Source organism: Pezoporus flaviventris, unplaced genomic scaffold (genome assembly GCF_033815535.1).
Source record: "Pezoporus flaviventris isolate CSIRO_AGI_PZ_B2104156 unplaced genomic scaffold, CSIRO_AGI_Pfla_v1 ptg000078l, whole genome shotgun sequence".
Lineage (NCBI taxonomy): Eukaryota > Metazoa > Chordata > Aves > Psittaciformes > Psittacidae > Pezoporus > Pezoporus flaviventris.
Genome location: NW_026892626.1, coordinates 373,614 through 391,764, shown reverse-complemented (window position 1 = coordinate 391,764; position 18,151 = coordinate 373,614).

The window sequence follows — 18,151 nt, the reverse complement described above, 5'->3', positions numbered from 1 at the left end:
TCTGGCTGTTGGAGGTGACACCTTGTGTTTTGCTGGCAAGGTACTGTAAGCGGATTTTGCAGGTGCTGTGAAATGCCACGAAGTTAGACTGAAGATACTTTTAGTGCTTGTTTATGACAAGTTTGCAAGAAGAAAAGTGAATCTTAAGAGGTACTGTCATTTTTATAGACAGGCTACTTTATTTGCAACTGCAGTGCTCCAAAGTTAAAATGGAAATCAATTTTAATGGTCTATGAAAAATTCAGAAATATTTGTCTCATTTACAGCACTTCCAAAAAGGACAGATAATAAAATTCCCCTGATTAATCATCTATAATTTTATGTGTCTGGGGTGTCTTGTTCAGTACATCTATGCACATAAATGTTTCCAAATAATAAGCAAAGACAGATCTTAACAAAGTTCCTAAGTCTAACTTCACACTAAATAAAGCCCTCTTTAATCTGAATGTTCCCAAACTTTGGGAAAGCAGATATTCTACTTGAAAAATCTCTAACCAAACCTTTCTCAGGCAACCATTTAGTACCCATCTGGACTGCAAAATACAAAGCAGTCAGGGACCTGCCCATAGAAAAAAAACTAGGGAACATGACAGTTGGAATAACTGTATAGGAAGATAATGGATAAAAGGATTCTAAAGGCAGTACCATTAAGTCAAAAAATACATTTTTCTAGATAATAAACCATACTAAAATATTCTGTTGACTTCACACAATTCTTGAGAACCTTTGAATACCCAGCTGAAAAATTAGTGTAATGATTTTGTAATTCAAGTGAATTTACAACCCAGTTACCTCTTGAGCCATTAAAATGAGATTAAAAATTGTATAGGATTCTTCAGTGTATTCTGTGGCAGTGCTAACAGCATAAATTAAGGTTTTAGCCTCATTCTATCATCTTTTACAACAGACTTCGTTCTTTTGTGGCTATTGTGGTTGAGGAATCTGGTGGCCCTTTCTGGAGTGCAGGTGTGTACTTGCAGCAAGTAAACCTTAATTTTAATAAGTTCTATTAAATCCATCTGCTTTCTCTCTGTATGTATAAATCCTTGTAGTATGCAATATGATATGCATAATTCTTAGAAAGAGGCAAGTGTCATTTATCATGTTGCCTATACTCCTCAGAATGACTTAGCTAGTAGACAAATTTTACCAATTACTTGGAAGTGTTGCTTCTGCCATTTAGATTTGCTGCAGATTGCACATTTGTTCTTTGAGAGAGAAATGTTGAGATACATTTTTTCATCCCTTTTTTGTTTTGTTTTTGTTTTTGTCTTTCCTATGTCAAATTTGCAACTAGCTTTCCTAAACTTGATAAGACACTACATTAAAGCAATGAACGACTTTCCTGCTGGATAAATTTTTCAAGTTAAAAAAGATGGAAGGCTGCTGCCTGGGCCAGGAAACATCAAAGCACCATTAGAATTTCATGCACAAGCTTAACATTTGCGAAGCCATTAAAAACAATCATTCAGGAAAATGCAAATGCTGGCCAGCCTGCTTACTGAATGAAAATTTAATTACAAGCTGCCTGTGCTTAAGTCAGCTGCTTACAATTCGACCCCTCTGCCCACCAAGGGTTCTGGTAACATATTTCAAAATCCAGACTGCCAAAAGTACAGACAGCTCTCACTAGCTGAATAGCATTTCCCAGAACCAAATTGGGATCAGTTTAAGACTTTCTGTTTTGGGTTTTAAAACACTTCTAGAATTCCACAGATCTATTTAATGTTCATAAACATTCGTAAAGTAAACTGTACTTGATAATGTACATTATCAATAAAAAAGATAATGGCCCAGTGAGTATCTTTCTGCTGACAGAAGGAAGAAGGAAGCTAGTGTAAGGAGAGTTTTGCTGAGCAGCCAAATGTTGCCTGTGCTCTGAATGTGGCACTTGATGTTTTCTTTTGATTTTACAATAGTCGTACAAGAATCTTCCTTGTCAAAAGAGTTGGCTGAATAAAATCCCACTCCCAAACCCACAAGTATGAATGTGCTGGCAAACAAGCTATCCAAATTTAATTGCCTACTATTCCAAGGGTAATAGTGATCATTATAGGGTGTTTTGCAAGGTGCTTGCAATTGAGAGCATTTCTGAGCAGAAATGTTCCAATAAGTGTTTATCTGCTTGGAATCCTCTACTTGTCCAAATTTCATTTTTGAAATATGTATTCTTTTCATACTTTTCGCTCACTGCCCCAGAACCAACAGATTAAAGTCATCCTTCAGAGATGATACTGCAAAAACATAAATTAGAGTTCTCGTAACAGAAGTGATGAAATAAGGAATAAAATAAAATTAACTTATGTTAAATTTAGGAAAAAACCAACTTGCTGAAATTCAGATATAGAATCATAGAATCACAGATTGGTTTGGTTTGGAAGGGACCTTAAAACTCATCCAGTCCTAACCCTCCCCCCGGCCTTGAATATATATTATTCTCATTCTCTATTGTGAATATATGCTATTTTATATACTAGACTCTGCAGCTACCACAGAAGGAAGCTGGTGGGCTAAGGTTAAGTAAAATAAATCTGAAAAAAAATGGTGAAGAATATGCTATAGGAACAAAGCACTGCATCAGCTAGGAGCTGGATTTGATTATTTTCCCTCTAAGACTAAGGAATGTGAGAACAAATGGTTGAAGTCTGGAGAATTTTGCTCACTATGATTGTTATTGTCTTGGGATTCCAGTTCTGAAAATGGTAAAAAGGATGGTACATTTTAGTGATGTAGGTTTAGTCTGACTTAGTTCCAGGGCATCTCTATAAAATCTTGATTTGTACACAGGATGGCAACCCATTTATGATGCATCACTGCCAGCATTTGCAAAAATTCAAATGATGTATTATTTAAATACTCTGCTTTTCTGAGCAGTCTAGTGCATTACATTTGCATGCTAGTATAGGAGAGATGGCTTTTTTTTTTCTGCTTTTATGTAAACTCCTTAATTCAGAATTTTGAAGGGAAACGTTGGATCGGAACCACATTAGGGCTTTGAGAAAACCTGTCTTTATGTAGACCTGTGGCTCATGACTTCAAGTACAGCCTTGAACTCTTTGCCTGAGTAAATTACATCATGTTTGATCTTACTTTGGAATATATGAAGTTATTTTTTTTTCCAGAATTCAAAACCAGTAACAAATTTGTATTTGTAGGGCATGCTTCTTGTACTGTTTTTCCTCCTTGCCTTTACTGGTCTTAACAGCCACACTATACAGCAATAAATATATAATCAGAGAATCATAGAATGGGTTGGGTTGGAAGGGATCTTAAAGATCATCTGGTTCTAGTGTAATATACAGATAACAGGGTGTAGCATTGCTACATTTTTCAATGGGAAAGGGGAACCTTCTCCACATCAAGAGCCTAAGAGTCTCCCTTTGAATGACCACTTTTCAATTTGAATACGTGTGTATTGCGTTAAGCCCTTATTTTTATGAAGCATTTGTATTACTCAAGTCAGGGAGGTGCTGCTGGTTGAAATAATTCAGAAGAAAACTCAGTTCAATCAACTTCAAAATAATAGTTTTTGTAGTGGTCACTGTAAGTTCCTCTTGATACTCCCATCCCACAGTAGCTCTATCAGAATCAGCATAGGAAACATACTGACTTTCACTGCCATCTCTTGCGTTTCTCTGGGACATTTCCAGGGAGCTGCAGCTTATCAAGAGGCTTCCCAGAGGAGAGTGTAATTTTTATTTCTTTTCTGTTCCAAAACATGCCTCACCCTTACCGCCCCAAAGGAATAGCTAGGGGAGAATACCAATGCCAACTGATGATGATGATTATGATTATGGTTGTCGTTATGATTATGAGGCTGCTGAGGCACTGGGACGGGTTTCCCATGGAAGCTATGGCTGCTCCATCCCTGGCAGTGTTCAAGGCCCAGCTGGACAGGGCCTTGGACAACCTGGTCTAGTAGAAGGTGTCCCTTCCATGCAGGGGGTTGGAACTGCATGAGCTTTAAGGTCTCTTCCAACCTAAACCATTTTGTGATTCTATGATTATCACTTGTTGGTTTAACTGAGCTTTCAATTTTTCATTTTCAAGCTTTTCAGGTGACCTTCCCTAACCTTTCTTTTCCAGATGGAATTTTACTTCTGGTGCCAGCACTGAGGAAAAAAAAAACAAACCCAAAACACCTCCATCAGTTGCTACCTCACAGTAAAGTTTCTCTGTTTCAAACATCAGTTATTTTAGTTTAAGCATTCTGGATTTTTCTGTGACCTCAGCTCATTTTTTTTTTTAAAGAATTATTGATACAATCTCTCAGGAGAAAAAGGGAAAAAAAGTACTTTCCTGGCCTAGTTTCACATGGACCAATTACACATAAAAGAACAACTTTTGTAAAGCTCTATTTGAATCCCAGAGCGGAAAAATGATAGAAAATCAATTAACTTTCCACATGAAAAAATAGCTCATATTGCTCAGCTTTCCTTGCACAGTTTCTTGATTATGTTTGTAAGCAAATTGCCTTGATTATACCTTTGACAGGGAGGAAAGCCTTTTAATTAATTCAATACATGCTAAATTGTATCATGGAACAGTTAATTGGGCCTATATGGATATTTTTGTCCTGTTGAAAATGGATATTGCTCACTTAATGAGTCATGCTCTTGCTGGGTTGATGCAATTATCTATTAATTGCAGAGCATGTGACAGAAAAGTTATTAGCTGTATACAGAAGAGAGGCTTAAATGGAGTAAACAAAAAGGCAGTTTCAGTGAAGAGTCTGAAATGTCTCCTCTAGTAAAAAATTTGGTGAAATCTGAGCTGAACTTCAGAGTCTGTACCCACCCTGGGGAGTGAAGCAGCCCCCCACAGCTTAAGGCAGCCCCTACTTGGGGAATATTCAGGCTTCAGATCTTATTTTGTGTCGGTTCTGTACTGAAATGAGGAGTGGAAGTGATTCTTTGTTTGTTGTGTACTGACAGGTGATATTCAAACTCTTGTGCAGCTATGGACTATTGGTAGCACATCAAATTTGCAGTAGCATCTACAGTAGCTGCTGCACTAGCTGCTGCTTAAAACAATTTTTGCCTCAAGCTCTTAGCCAAAAACAATTACATTTGGTGTGTTTGCTGGGAATATGATTTTTAAATAATATCACTCAAAGCTTCTGTACCAGTAAAAATACTTAGTATGACCAGAATGGCTGCATATCATGTTGCCTTGCATTGGGTGCAGTTTACACCACCTAATTCAGTGAAGACTGGCTTCCTTAAGGGTAGGTTTCTAATGTGCTTGTGGCTCACTGAGGGAGCCAGTGTGGTAAATAGATTAACTCAGTACAAGCCCCTCCAGTATTTTGGACCAACTGGGAACTGTAGTATCAGTGACCTTTGTGGGGAGTGAAGGCGATACGATTTGCATGAAGAACAGTTTGGGAATATGCTCTGGGGCCTTGGTGCTTTGACAAGCCCTGGGGTAATGAGTTGGGGCGCTGAAGGCCAGAGGATGTGGGGGTTATGAGAGGGTCTGCAGCACTGCGATTGGACTATTTACCTGGAGAGTTTTACAGGGGCCAATGAGATTGAACGTTGTATGTATGTGGAGGTTGGGAAAGTACCGAACAGGGGGATAAAAAGGGCTTGGTTGTAATAAAGCTGGATTTGAGTCTCTGCATCAACTTGAGTCCGTGTCGTGAAATGCCGCAACCTTGACTGTGATGATCTGTAAGCGACGAGGAGAAGCAGACAGGCCAACCCAGTATGGGTGATAAGCAGTGACGCAGTTTGTTTTGACGCAGTGATTATTTGTGACGCAGTTCACACATATATAGGAGTGATATTCAGCCACTCCTTCTTGGCACAACAGTATTGGTTAGCCCCCCACAGCTTCCTCCACATTCTCCTCCCAGGTCCGGTCTCCGGCCACCTGTGGGGGCCACCCCCTGCCTTGCTTGCACAGTCCTCCAGAACTCTATGGTCCTGCTCTTAGAGTCATTCTGCAACAATTCCCCCCTTTTTCTTTGTGCAAGCAAGGCATTATGGGTTATTCTGTTCACCTGTTTTATCACACAACTATAAACAAGTCTAACAGCTATGATGATTAACCTAATCAATGATACATAAGTGCAATACTTCAAACAACAGTGTTTGACTCAACCTGTAATGCCCCGTGAAGACAACCATCTAGTTATTCTTAGGATATTGCTCATTTACTATTGCTGGGTAAGCTGAGCCAGGGTTCTCAGCTGTGCGTGCGTCAAATTAGCATAATCAGAGAGACTCATACAACACATTCCATCAAACTCTTCACATCCATGTTCCTGTTTCAACAACAAAAGGTTCTGCAGTCTTGCATGTCTTACAGAGTCAACATTAAAACAAATCAGGAATTGCCTTTGATGTAGATTTGTCTGCTTAGCAACTCAGCAACCCAGTCTGCTTAGTTGAGCCAAGGCCCCGGCTGAAGCACTTACAGTGATTTGGCATATTATGATTGGATACATGTTTTGAAGACCCTTAGTGACTAACATATAATTGGTTAAACACAGGTGTGAGAACTCAACCTTGAAAGCTTGCCAACAGTCCACAGTTCTCATTAACTTGGTGCATTTCAGCCTCTTATCTTGCTTGCTTAAGCTTCTTCAGGCCTCCCATGGCCTTGCTGTATCTCTCAGGACTATTCAAAGTTTATGTACCAATTATGCATTCTCCTGTGAGAACACTGTCTCCACATCTTCCCCCTTTTGTTTTATCCAGTAACAAGTCGCTACTACAGCAAGGCACACACAAATTTACATTAGCAGAGTAACTATTACAGGGTGCAGCAGCATGTTGAAGATGCTGATGGCAGTGAAGGACTAGCCAAAGAAATTTCTTACCAGTGGAATTCTCCCCCCCTCTTAATTTGTTCCATCACCTGCTTTATAACACTACCATTGTATTAAATTTTTTCTAGCTTTTGCCTTAGCATTTTCTAGCAGCTACTGCAAATTTCCATACTCTAACATCTCTTTTACAAGTACAAATCTACACAATGCAAGGTGCAGTTTCTTATTAGCAACTAGCTAGTAAATACAGGTGGTTTTATACACAAAATCACAACCTCTAAGAATAGCTATTTTACAAGCACACATATTCAGGATGTTACTTTTCAGTTGTCCCCAGGTGATGTTTTGCAGTTATTTGTTCTTTCTCTTCCTCTATCTCATTCTGCTTGGGGTAATCACAGTCAGCGCCTGTAGCTGAGGCATCAGGTTTATCCATTTGTCTGTCCAGCTCATGGCAAGGCTTGACAAACTTTGCAGGCAGTCGCCATGGACCTGTAGGCAGGAGAACACAAATATACCCCCTCCCCCAGGTTATCAGTTCTTCAGTTCTTGAGAAGTAGACAGGTTAGACAGGTTAAGTGCAGCATCATTACTCTCTCTCTTCCCCCCTCTTTTTTTTTTTTTTTTTTTTTAAGTCCCTGCAAAAGCCATCATTACTCCCACTACAGTCCCACCTACAGAACGTGGCACAAGGATCCTGTGGAGACTAACAGCACACCAGCTCCGAGAAGCATCACTGCAGTGCGAGGTGGCAGGCTCAACCTTAGCGGGCGTCCCCACAGAGGCTCTGCCTCCCCCACATCGTATGAGGCTTGGGCTTTTATACTGACCAAAATGCACACTCATTCCGACACAGGTGGCCAGCCTGTGCTGGAAAAAGTGGCCAGCAGTATCTACAGAGGTCTCCAAGGGTTGATAGAAACCTAGGCATACTTATATTTACCAACTTCTAGTACATGAGTATCACAGAGAAACTGTATGGGCTCTCCCTGTCAATCGCAAGAAAAAATCATAACATATACAGCTTGAGTATAAGAGGATTTTAACGCATACGTGGTCACTGTTTGTCAGGCCTCCTTAACTATTTTGAGATCAAGAGCTTCCCACTCTTTAGCCCCCTGCTGTGTAGTAAACACAGGATATGCAAAGATGCCCACTGCAGAAAATTCCCCAGTAATGATCACATATTTGGTTACCCATTGTTACAACTGAGCGTCTCCAGGGCCAGTAAGTCTGAGCAGACCGACCCGGGAGACGAAGAGTCAGGGTCTGGAAGCAGAGGATATAAATCTGGATCGGATTCAGGGGATTCGGGGTCTGATCCTGCGCCGAACTCGGGGTCTCCGTTGCTCGCAGCTGTGTCTTTCTTATCAGATGTATTTCGTTCGGTATGTAGCCATCTGCAGACCTGGCTCCTCCGTGACTGAGTTAAAATTATTTTCACTCTAGGGCATAGTGGGTTGGAAAGGCTCGCGGTTCCTTTAAATCTCCCGCTCGCGCATGGTCCCTATTTTCTACTGCGTGCTTCACAGTGGCGCCGCAATCGATCCGGCGCCGAGGCACCGCCCTCTTTCTTTCGGATTTCTCGACATTTATCATGCGTATACCTTCTAATATACTTTCTCTGTCCTTTTCAAAGTCCCTACTTTCGGAACTGGGGTGGTGGGGGAGCAGGGGGTTACACCTCCTCCGCGGCACCTTCTGATGGAGGGGGAGAAAAGGAAGGGGGGGGGTGCGGGGTGGGGGGGTGGGAAACCCTGTGCTCCCGCGAGTTGGGGGGAACGAGTTGTAATCTTCCCCCGGTTTCAACCGACCGGGGACGTCTGTTCCTAGTTTCTCCGTTGCTACCGCGGCAGTTTTCTGCCTTGTATCTTTTTATACAGTTTATTACTTCTCTCCGTGGTTTACCGAGTTTCTTTGCCTTTTTATAATCATTAAGCACTGAGTCAAATAGTTCATCACCAAACTTTCGCCACTCACTCTCCTCAAATATTGTATTAGGATCTGCAAAAAAAAATCTCTTAGCCTTCCCTACAGCCAGTAGACCTGCTAGCTGCTTTAGAGTCTCAGGCTCAATTCCTCGCTTATATAAAAAGCACTGTAAAAAGTTCAGGGCTCAGTTCTCCGCTTTTATAAAAAGCACTGTAATAAGTCCAGGGCTGCCTCTCGGTCCATTTTCATGGCCAGCCTTTTCCGGATCGTCTTCTTCTGGGTCGTCCTGTAACCTCAGTCTCCGGATTGGCCTCCCGACGCAGCAGTGTCTGGTTCGCCCCAGCGGCGGATTTCTTTCGGTTAGTCCAAGCACCCGGGTCCGTCACGCCACCGCAGCAGCATTGCCCGCGCTTTCCGTCTGCTGCTGCCGGCGCCGCTCACTCGCCTTTCCGGGTCCCCGTCGCCCGGGGCCCTGTAGCCCGGGTCCCCGCTAGTCGGGGCCCTGTAATCCAGGTCCCTGTCGACCGGGGCCCTGTAATCCGGGTCCCCGTCGACCGGGGCCCTGTAATCCGGGTCCCCGTCGACCGGGGTCCTGTATCCCGGGTCCCCGCTAGTCGGGGCCCTGTAATCCGGGTCCCCGCTAGTTGGGGCCCTGTAATCCGGGTCCCCAGCGACCAGGGCCCTGTAGTCCGCGTCCCTGTTCAGCCGCCATTTGTAAGCGGCGAGGAGAAGCAGACAGGCCAACCCAATATGGGTGATAAGCAACTTCTACTTTATTTGTGACGCAGTTCACACATATATAGGAGTGATATTCAGCCACTCCTTCTTGGCACAACAGTATTGGTTAGCCCCCCACAGCTTCCTCCACATTCTCCTCCCAGGTCCGGTCTCCGGCCACCTGTGGGGGCCACCCCCTGCCTTGCTTGCACAGTCCTCCAGAACTCTATGGTCCTGCTCTTAGAGTCATTCTGCAACAATGATCAGGCTTAATTGACTCAGTGCAGTCAATAAACATATCTTTGAAAATAAATGTATTTGTTTTTCACACTGCTGGTACAAACACACATTTGCCTTGCGTATCTGTGGCATGAGTGTTTCAGTGTAACCCACAACCTTCCCATCCATAGGCATTACACAAAAAAAGACTTTTTCCTGGTTTTGTTATTTCATAGAATTATATATTCATAGAATAGTTGGGTTGGAAGGAACCTTAAAGCTTACCTAGTTCCAATTTAGGTTTGTTTTTCCTATCATCACAGGTGCCATACATTTGTGTACTTTTTAGTTCTTCAAAGTGAAAAATCACAAAAATATCATATGCATTCACACTACTGTATTTTCCTTGCATTAAGGTTCTGATTTTAATGTTTAACATTCTTCATCAAGAGGAAAAAAGTACATTCTGATCTTGTTGAAAGGCAAAGACAGATGGTTTGGGAACTCTGTTAGTGCTGGAACTAGCATCACAGATAGCCAAGACCTACCCCTCCGAAAGACAGAAGAATGTGTCAAAGATGGTTGAACATGTCACTGATGCATAAAGGCAGTCAGCATGTATAGCACGTATAGCAAATCACTCCCACTTTATCTAGAATGTGATTTCCACTGGATTACTTTAGAAAATATGCTGTTTGACAGTTTCACAGAAATATTAAAGAAAGACACTATTCTTAGGAAAAAAACCCAAACAGCCCTGATCTATTTCAGTTCTTGAATTTTCCACTTAGATGTCAGGTCATTAATTCCTGACTCAAGTTTTACTCCACAAGAACAAAAGACCAGTAAGAGAATCCCAAGTGTCCTGCTGTCTGAATCTATTACGAGACAGGGTTTGAGGGAAAGCCGACAAAGGGAGAGATGAAAGGTCACTAACTAAAAAGGTTTTTTCTTTTGGAGAAGAAAGACTAAAGGGGTGAGAGCAAAGGCCGGGTTGGATGGGGCTTGGAGCAACCTGGTCTGGTGGAAGGTGTCCCTGCCTGTGGCAGGGGGTTGGCACTGGGTGAGCTGTAAGGTCCCTTCCAGACCAAACCATTCTATGATTCTGTGATTCCATGAAATTTACGATTCAGTTGTGAAATGGGATTAAGATCAACGTGGGATTTTCTGAGCATCATGTAATAGTTCCAAAATGCTCCAGGTGCTGTTTCCCAATACCTAAGTCTACAATAAGAAAATATTTTACTGGGGAGAAATTTTTCTGAACTAATGGGCAAAGGAGGGTAGTGGTATTGACACGGTAAAACAAATTCTCACTTCAGAACACATGATGGCAATGTTGCACCACTCCTGAAGAATTGTCATGTGGCACTTACCCAGCCAATATTAATTTACTGAGCAATAAATAGGTAGATGCAGTAGAGTGATGCTTTACCCAGGGAATATTATACTTGCACATGGTAGCACTGATTGTGTTTTCTATTAAAATACAGAGTAAACTGTAAGAAAAATACTCTTTTTTCCTTTCCTTTTACCACTCTTATATTGTTTACGTGCATCCTAAGCACTGATACAGTTTAAGTTTTGCAGAAATAATGTAGCTGATACTGGAAAAAGATATGACTATTTAGTTTTATTCCATAAACCCAAATACATCTGCCTTAGAGGAGCGCTTAGATTAATAAAAACCTCTACCCATTGTGCACAGAGATAACACAAGAGCTGTGAAGCTTTCTCCCTCTCAAAAGAAAGCTTTACTGCTCAAATAAGCTAGCGATGAGCTTTCAAAAAGATCTCTAGCCTAAATATAAGCTTCCCTAAATGTCTACAAAGAAACGCTGGCATTGCAGAAGAACTTAGAGGGAAAAGCTTCAGGCTCTTGGCACAAAACCCCCTGAAGCTGGTGTTGTTTGATGGAACCCTTCAGGTGATCACTGCAGCAGAGCAGTGTCTTGGTTTAAGCCCAGCTGGTAACTCAGAACCACACAGCTTCTTGCTTACTACTCCCCCCCCCCCCCCCCCCCACTTCCTCCCCCTGCTCCGGGAGACATGGGGACAAGAGTCGAAAGAGTGTAACTCCCATGGGTTGAGGTAAGAACGGTCCAGTAACTAAGATATAACACAAAACCACTACTGCTACCACCAATAATAATAATGATAAGGGAAATAACAGGGGAAGCAAATACAACTGCTCACCACCCACCAACTGATACCCAGCCAGACCCGAGCAGCCATCTAGCCCTTCTGGGTAACTGCCCCCAGTTTATATACTGGGAATGACGTGCTGTGGTATGGAATACCTCTTTGGTTAGTTTGGGTCAGGTGTCCTGTCTCTGCTTCCTCCTGGCTTACACTCCTCCCTGGCAGAGCATGAGACTCAGAAAGTCCTTGGTCAGAGTAAACATTACTGGGCAACAACTAAAAAATATCGGTGTTATCAGTGCTGTTCCCAGGCTGAAAGTCAAAAACACAGCACTGCAACAGCTACTAAGAAGGAGAAAAATGATTGCTGCTGCTGAACCCAGGACAGTATCCACCCCTTATTCCATACCTTTCACATCATGCTCAGATTCCACATTTTTCAATATACCATCACTCTTGTCTCAATAATATATATATATATATATATATGTACATCCACACATACACAGAGATATCATTCCTTAGTGCTATAAAGCTGCTGAGTTCATCCAGTCCCTGATGTCAGGCTCCATCTCTTGCAACAGTCTTTCAGAGCAGGAGAGACAGTGTGCAGTGTTGGATTGTTCCCTGCTGATGACACCATGGAACTTGTCTGGTCACTGCTGAGCTTGTGTTTTTTCATCATTCTTTGTTGGGATGATGGTCAGAGGGAAGTCAGGGCCAGTCACTGGTGACCTGAAGACATCTAGTTGGTGGGCTATAAAAGTGATACGTAGCAGGCAACACCATATAATTGACTTCATTGGCTATTTTCAGCTAAAATCAAATTCTCTTGAGGTATGCATCAGACTCCCCCATCTTCCCACATTACCACCAAGTATATCCGGGTCCCTGGGCAAAAGCAATCCTATGAGGGGGTTTGCCTTTACCTGAAGCAGGAATAACCAAGTCTATTTCCCAGCAAATTCTTTATGTGCACCACAGGAACTTTATCCCCTATGCAAAAGTTTTGATTGGGCTGGGCCAGCCCTGTTGGCAGATCCTCTGGTGTTGACCAACCAGGTGGCCTTTCGTAAGTGTGTATCCCAATGCTTGAAAGTTCCACCACCAATTGCTCTCTGTGTAGTTTTTAACAGCCCATTGTACCGTTCAATTTTCCCAGAGGCTGGTGCATGGTAGGGGATGTGATATACCCACTCAATGCCATGCTCTTTGGCCCAAGTGTCTATAAATGAGTCCCATTGTTTGACTCAATTCTCTCTGGAGTGCCATGTCGCCGCAAAATCTGTTTCTCAAGGCCCAGGATAGTGTTCCAGACAGTGGCATGGGGCACAACATATGTTTTCAGCCATCCGGTGATAGCTTCCACCATGGTAAGCACATGGTGCTTGCCTTGGCAGGTTGGGGGGAGTAAGATATAATCAATCTGCCAGGCCTCCCCATATTTGTGTTTCAGCCATCGTCCTCCATACCAAAGAGGCTTTAACCGTTTGGCTTGCTTAATTGCAGCACATGTTTCACACTCATGAATAACCTGGGCAATAGTGTTCACTGTTATGTCCGTCCCTCGATCACAGGCCCATGTATATGTTGCATCTCTGCCCTGATGGCCTGAAGTGTCATGGGCCCACCGAGCCAAAAATAATTCACCCTTATGTTGCCAATCTAAGTCCATCTCAGCCACTTCAATCTTAGCAGCTTTATCCACTTGTTGGTTGTTCTGGTGCTCCTCAGTGGCCTGACTCTTGGGTACATGGCATACCTTCACCACCAGGTTCTGCACCCAGGCAGCGATATCATAGAACCATAGAATCATAGAATAGTTGGGGTTGGAAAGGACCTTAAGATGATCGAGTTCCAACTACCCTGCCATGGGCAGGGACACCTCCCACTAAACCATGCCACCCAAGGCTCTGTCCAACCTGGCCTTGAATACCACCAGGGATGGAGCATTCACAGCTTCCCTGGGCAACCCATTCCAGTGCCTCACCACCCTCACAGTAAAGAACTTCTTCCTTTATATCCAATCTGAACTTCCCCTGTTTAAGTTTTAACTCATTACCTCTTGTCCTATCACTACAGTCCCTAATGAATAGTCCAACCCCAGCACCCCTATAGCCCCTCTTCAGATACTGGAAAGCTGCTATGAGGTCTCCATGCAGCCTTCTCTTCTCCAGGCTGAACAGCCCGAATGTTTCAGACTGTCTTCATACGGGAGGTGCTCCAGTCCCTTGATTATCCTTGTGTCCCTCCACAGTGCAGCAGCCCAGATGGTTTTACCTCTGCGTTGTCAGTTCCCCTGCTTCCACTGCTGCAACCACCCCCACAGGGCATTTGCCACCATCCATGAGTCAGTATAGAGATAAAGTACTGGCCACTTTTCTTGTTCAGCAATGTCCAAGGCCAGCTGGATGGCTTTCACCTCGTCAAACTGACTCAATTCACCCTCTCCTTCAGCAGTTTCTGCAGCTTGTCAGGGACTCCATACAGATGCCTTCCATCTCCGATGCTTTCTCACAGTACCGCAGGACCCATCAGTAAACAAGGCATACTGCTTTTCACTTTCTGACAGTTTATTATATGGTGGGGCCTCTTCAGCATGCATTACCTCCTCCTCTGGTTACATTCCAAAATCTTTTCCCTCTGGCCAGTCCATGATGACTTCTAGAATGCCTGGATGATTGGGATTTCCTATTCGAGCTTGTTGTGTAATTAGTGCAGCCCACTTATTCCATGCAGCATTGGTTGCATGATGTGTAGAGGAGACCCTGCCTTTGAACATCCAGCCTAGCACAGGCAGCTGGGGTGCCAGGAGGAGCTGTGCTTCAGTGCCAATCACTTCCAAAGCAGCTGGAACCCCTTCATAGGCTTCCAGTATCTCTTTCTCAGTTGGGGTATAGCTGGCCTCAGATCCTTTGTATCCCCAACTCCAAAAGCCAAGGGGTCGACCTCGAGTCTCCCCTGGAGCTTTCTGCCAGAGGCTCCAAGTAGGACCATTCTCCCCGACTGCGGTGTAGAGTATATTTTTTACATCAGGCCTGGTCCGGACTGGCCCAAAGGGCTACTGCATGAACTACCTCTTGTTTAATATGTTCAAAGGCTTGTTGTTACTCAGGGCTCCATTTAAAATCATTCTCCTTCCAGGTCACATGATGGAGAGGGATTACAATCAAACTGTAATTTGGGATGTGCATTCTCCACAACCCCACAACACCTAAGAAAAGCTTGTGCTTCTTTCTTATTAGTTGGTGGAGGCATTGCTGTTATCTTGTTGATCACATCTGTGGGGATCTGGTGACGTCCATCTTGCCATTTTATTCCCCAAAACTGAATCTCCTGTGCAGGTCCCTTCACATTACTCTGTTTTATGGCAAAACGGGCTTTCAGCAGGATTTGGATTATTTTCCTTCCTTTCTAAAAGACTTCTTCCGCTGTATCGCCCCACACAATAATGTCACCAATGTATTGCAGGTGTTCTGGGGCTTGCCCCTGTTCCAGTGCACTCTGGATTAGTCCATGGCAGATGGTAGGGCTGTGTTTCCACCCTGGGGCAGTCAGTTCCAAGTGTACTGGACCCCCTCCAAGTAAAAGCGAGCTGTGGCCTATACTCTGCCGCCAAAGAAATTGAGAAAAATGCCTTTGCCATATCAGTTGTGGCATACCACTTGGCTGCCTATGACTCTAATTCATACTGAAGTTCTAGCATGTCCGGTACAGCAGCGCTCAATGGTGGTGTGACTTCATTCAGGCCACAATAGTCTGCTGTTAGTCTCCACTCTCTGGTAGACTTTTGCACTGGCCATATGGGGCTATTAAAGGGTGAGTGGGTCCTATTGGTCATTTCTTGGCTCTGCAGTCTACAGATCAGCCTATGGATGGGAATCAGGGGGTCTTGGTTGGGGCAACACTGGTGCAGGTGCACTGTTGTGGTCGTGATTGACACTTACTGTTCTTTGACCTTCAGCAACCCCACAACAGAAGGATCCTCTGAGAGACCAGTGAAGGTGGACAGCTGCTGAATTTCCTCAGTCTCCAAAGCAGCAATACCAAAAGCCCGTTGGTACCCTTTTGGGTCTTTGAAGTACCCTCTTCTCAGGTAGTCTATGTCAAGGATGCATGGAGCCTCTGGACCAGTCACAATAGGGTGCTTTTTCCCCTTCCACCCAGTCAGGCTGATTTCAGCCTCCATTACAGTCAACTCTTGGGATCCCCCTTTCACTTCAGAAATATAGATGGGTTCCACCCCTTGACAGCTTGATGGCATCAGGGTACACTGTGCATGGGTATCTACTAGAGGCTTATACTTCTGTGGGACTGATGTGCCAGTCCATCTGATCCACACAGTCTGGTAAATCTGATTGTCCCCTAACTCCCCCTGGCTGGAGGCAGAGCCTCTCTAATAGTTGACACAAAGTTGGACACTTAAGTCTTGTTGAAAGGGATTATTCTTCGTTATCACAGGAGCCGGAGTAAAATCGGCTCTTCCACTCCATCTGGGATCCTGCTTACCAGAGACTGAAGCCGCAGCTTTCATGGGATGATCAGCCTTGACCCTTGTTCTCGTCTTCAGTTCATGCACCTGTTCCTCCAAAGCTGAAGTAGGTTTTCCATCCCACTTCATCATGTCTTCTCCGTAATCCTGCAGGTAAAACCATAGGGTGGCACGTGGCGTGTACGTTCTGTATCTTCTCTCTCAAACAATAGGACCCCTTTTGTTAATAGCTGAGACATGTGTTGGTACATGTGAGGAGCTGGATAAATCAGATAGATCGTCTCGCAGTTGTTTGAGATCCTGGGACAGTTTTTCCACAGCTGAGATGATGGAAGGGGTGAGATTGTCTTCGAACTCTCGGAGTTTATGAATCATTTCATCCACTGTTAGTGGTGCTATGTCATTCCAGGTTACTGTTGCCAATGAATGGGCATATGATGACGGTGCATTCCATGTTTTTGCCACATGGGTCGTGTACCTTCAACTTCAACTGGATCTACGGGTATATCCCCGTTATTCAGCTTGATGTGATAGATCATCTCTACAATGGCTGATTCCCTCAGAGACTAGATGACTTTGTCTAAAGTAGTCCACTTGGCTGAACAATTCATAACATCGTCCTTGTATGGAAACTTTTCTTTCACAGCTGCCAAGAGCCGCCTCCAAAGACTGAGGGGCTTTTTCTCTCTTGCAATTGCTTTGGCAGTTCCCCCTTCTCTAGCAAGTGATCCCAGCTGCTTGGCTTCTGTACCTTCTAGTTCGTGAACCCATTGTCCCAGCATCGGAGCAACCAGGTGATGATGTGCTCCCCTGGTTGACGGGGAAAATCTTTTCGCATAATCTGTAGCTCGGTTGAGGTCCAAGGTTGAGAAGTCACCTCTTCTTCTTCTTCTTCATCATGTGATGATGACTCCTGATCAGATGCTGGCCCGGGTGGTGAGTACATTATTTCTTCATCTTGCTTCACCCTTCTTGCCTCTTTTTTGCTTTTTCTCTTGAGTACAGGGGCAACAGATATTGGTATGAATTGGTCCTCTGGTTTAGCTGCAGTAATTATCACTGTGGTTTGAATAGCGACTGTACTTGTCATTGGGGGTGGTGTAGCTGCTGTGCTTGGAGCTGGGGTAGCTGCACTGTCTATTGCAGCTGAAGTTTGAGTAGCTGCTGTACTTGTTGCTGGGGTAGCTGCGCTGTCCATTGCAGCCAAAGTCTGAGCAGCAACTGTACTTGTTGCAGGGGGTGGTGTAGCTGCTGTGCCTGGAGCTGGAGTAGCTGCACTATCTGTTGCTTTGCCCTCAGATTCAGGGACATTTTTTTTCCTTTTGAAGGTGCTGGATAGTGTTGAACAAGGCCCTGTAAGCATAGGCCAAGCCCCAGCACGTTGCCATGATTTGTCCGTCTCTGGTATGGCCAGAATGACCACACACCTCATTTAAGTGTTTTACTAATTTTTCTGGATTTTGCACTTGTTTGGTGGTGAAATTCCAAAGCACTGGAGGGGCCCACTGACCTAGATACCTGCCCATACTATCCCACACACCCTGCCACTCATGGCTGTCCAGCCTCAGGGAAAATCTCTTGGTCCTCCTATATCATCATCTAACCCCAAACAAGACCCAAACCTGACTCTGCTTAACACTTGAAATCAGATGAAATGGTCGTGAGCAAAACACACTCTGTATGCATGCCAACATGGTGATCCCCATCACGATCAGCAAATAGGTCTCAAGGGTATTTAAAGGCCATTCAAAAACTTCAAAACTCTCAAACAATGCTGTAAACAGTCTGCAAGGGGGCTGGGAGGGTAAGAGAATGTCTCCTTCACAGGTTGACCACCCAAGAACGAGAAAAAAGATGTGCAACTGCTAAGC